The 3,138-nt window shown below is 39.7% G+C and overlaps 1 long non-coding RNA gene across 1 annotated transcript; it reads right to left on the minus strand.

Moving 5' to 3' along the window:
• Positions 1-250: 250 nt before the first annotated feature.
• LOC148664588 (uncharacterized) lies at positions 251-2,355 on the minus strand. The gene is made up of 3 exons (XR_015936516.1): positions 2,256-2,355; positions 686-703; positions 251-407 (listed from the first exon to the last, which is right to left on the minus strand). It is a non-coding gene; the product is annotated as an uncharacterized LOC148664588 (long non-coding RNA).
• Positions 2,356-3,138: the final 783 nt, after the last annotated feature.

Genomic DNA, 3,138 nt, shown 5'->3' on the forward strand with positions numbered 1-3,138 from the left:
CATTGTCTATTGTTTGTTTGTACATTGTCTTGATGCACTGTTTGCACTTTGTTTTGTTTTTTACACTTGTTTTATAATCGAGAGACTTTCTGTAAGTAAGAATTCCATTGTACCAGTACCGGTTACATATGGCAATAAAGTTCAAGTTCAAGTTCAAGTTCAAGTTCAAGGGTCAGCAGTGTGGACATAACAGAAAAAACACACACACTGGGACGTAACAGTATTACTGACGGATAATACACTAGAAGGATACACTTCAGTGCAATATAGTTCATTACAGTAGAGTACAGTAAACTGCAGAACAACAGTGCACTCAAATATAATTCATTAGTGTTTGTATTGGTGGATCTGTGATCTCAGAGACACAGAAGATCACTTAGACAGTTCTGTGAGGATGACAGGGATGGCTGGAAATAATAAGACATGATTTAGACCATCAGAGCTCCGGTGTCTGATGACACTCAACATGGTTTAAGTTTTCAATTTCAAATTGGCAGTTAATAGCTCCTTCCATAAATAAACTGTCAATTATAAGAAAAGTGTTAATAAACAAGTTGTTCTACGTGGACCTTTTATCATAATAACAGACAATTCAGTTAGAAAACTGGTGCAGGATCATTTACAGAGGAGCTCCTGCTGAAATCACTACAGGACACAGCACAGAGAGTCTGACTGATTTACTCACCATTGAGTTTCTCCTGCCCTGTAAAGAAACAGACAGGACAGTGAGTGACACAGCATCAGGGCTGCAGAAGCTGAAAAAATACATCAGCCATGTTTTCTATTACAAATATTCTATATTTCACTGCACAAAATAACATAAGAGAGAGAATCCTTGCAGGTCGTTCTGCTCCTCTAGCCATACGTTTGACAGTAATTGATCCACAGATCTTATTCAACCCTTTCTGCTGTGAACTTCCAAAGAACTGACCCCTCTTATCCCTGTTCTCTCTGATAGCTGAGAAGGTCTGTCTCTCTCCAGGTCATCTGTGATTTCTGTGATAGATTAGCAGGTCTGACACTCTCTACCATTCATCTGTGGTTTCCCCTTTAAAGGTCCCCACCCCCTCCTGTCACGTGATCAAGTTTGACCAATGAACACAGAGCTCATGAATACACTGTTCCAGACTGAGGGAAAGTCACTGCCGTCAGGGGCTGAAATAGACAGGAAGGGTTAGGGGGTCTTTGAATGGGCTTGACTATGGTGACAAAGATAGATACTCCGGAATCAGAGGACTGCACTACTCTGAAGTGAATCCTTAAACTACTGCAGCTGTGTGTGGTTGTCAAATCTTATTCTAATATTGAAATGTAAAAATGTATATACCTGTCTGTGCCTTTCTGCATTAATCATACTGTACAGTAGCGATAAACAATCTAATGAAATACAATGATTACACACAACTCTGCACAAATATTGTATTGTACAATATTGTGTAACACAAAAAGAAATATTTTTATTTCATATAGTACACAGAAATATTAGAAATTGTGTATAAATAATAATTAGAGAAAAGTTAATTTCATTTTACTTTTGCTTATTAAAAATATACTATACACAGAGGCTTTAAGAACATATTGTACTGTAATTTATATCAATTGTAACAATCCTGAGCCCTGAACACCTGACCTTCATCATCCAGCTTGCCCTCTCCTCTCTCTATAAACAGAGTCCAGTTTCCTTTCTCTGTCTCTCTGGCCATCACTCTCTCCCTCTACCTTCTTCCTTCCTGTCCTCTCTGAGTGACCAGCACGCCTGTGTCCCAAACAAGGACAAGAAGCCAGTTCACTGCACTCCCAGTCTCTTGCCTCTCTCGTCCTCCTGTGCAGAGGGAAACTACAGAGAATCGCTACAACATTTTTTTTTTCAAGACATGTGATCATTAGGCTAAGGAGAAAGAACAGATTAAATGAATCTTCTTTCACAAGTGTCACCTGTTGATCTGTTTTGAGCAACGAAGGGCTGATTGTGGCTCACTGGTATAATGCAGTGAGTTTATCTCAGGGTTTGATGTGTATTATAGATGTTTGTATTATAGATAGCTGCATCAGTAGCTCTGCTGGGGTGTAGTTCTCTATAAAGACTAGAACATGCTCTGGCTCTTGAGCTAAATGTTTTAGTTTTTTAGTTCCCACTGGCAGTCAGTTGTTATCAAAAGGAATGTCCTGATCTGCTCATATACAGAGGAATTTTAAATCCTTCCTGACACAGACATTCAAACACACACACGTGTCTATATATAATGAGCACATACTGTCCATTATTCTCCACTGGATCACCAGAAGTACTGATGCTGCTACAGTAACAGCTGCTGTTAGGAAGAGAGCCACCATCCATCCAGAGGAGCAGGGAAATTGTCTCCTGGAAAACAGGACAGGAGTATTATCCCACAGGCACTGACACACAACTAGTAGGGCTTGTTACTGACAGTGTGAAGTAAGATTTATGTTCTATTTCTAATATAATGTACACATACTGTAGAATTCATGTTTAGCTGTGCACTGATTCAACCCTAAATAGACCCCATGCAATACCATACTCTTCTGGGAAATATTGTTTTAGAATCACTCACTTTTTTGTGTTTCTACTGCCCAGAGTAGAATTGTACATTTTGTATGGGTATGAGTGATAATCCATTGCTCCTCTATTCATACTGTCATGCTGGTGTGATTCTCTTTATTTGTATGGATGTGGTATCACTCTGCACTGTGAAGTATTATTCTGTTAGGGTCCATGTGTATCAGGTCTCAAGCCTCTGTAGACATGTCAATCAGGAAGCCTGTGTCATTATGTCTTGTAAAAGAATTTAAAGCCTACAAACAGCATCAAACAATATCACAATCTGATGAACTAATGCATATACATTTTTTTAGATAGATACTTTATGGATCCCATGAGGGAAATTGCAGTGCAACAGCAGCTTAACACAGACAACACAGCCACAGTGTAACGAATGATACAATAAAAATAGTACAATACATACAGATGCAGCCATTCAAAGTGCGCGGCACAGACACGTACCGGAGGTTATTGGCTACGGCCTCGCGCATTGTGACGCGCGATGACGCAAAATACCGCGGTACGTGATTGGTTGACGGACAGGGCACTCGTGGTGCGTTGGTAGGTTGTAGAAAGAT

The sequence above is a fragment of the Lepisosteus platostomus genome, chromosome 5 (genome assembly GCF_059453375.1).
Source record: "Lepisosteus platostomus isolate fLepPlt1 chromosome 5, fLepPlt1.hap1, whole genome shotgun sequence".
In the NCBI taxonomy this organism is placed as follows: domain Eukaryota; kingdom Metazoa; phylum Chordata; class Actinopteri; order Semionotiformes; family Lepisosteidae; genus Lepisosteus; species Lepisosteus platostomus.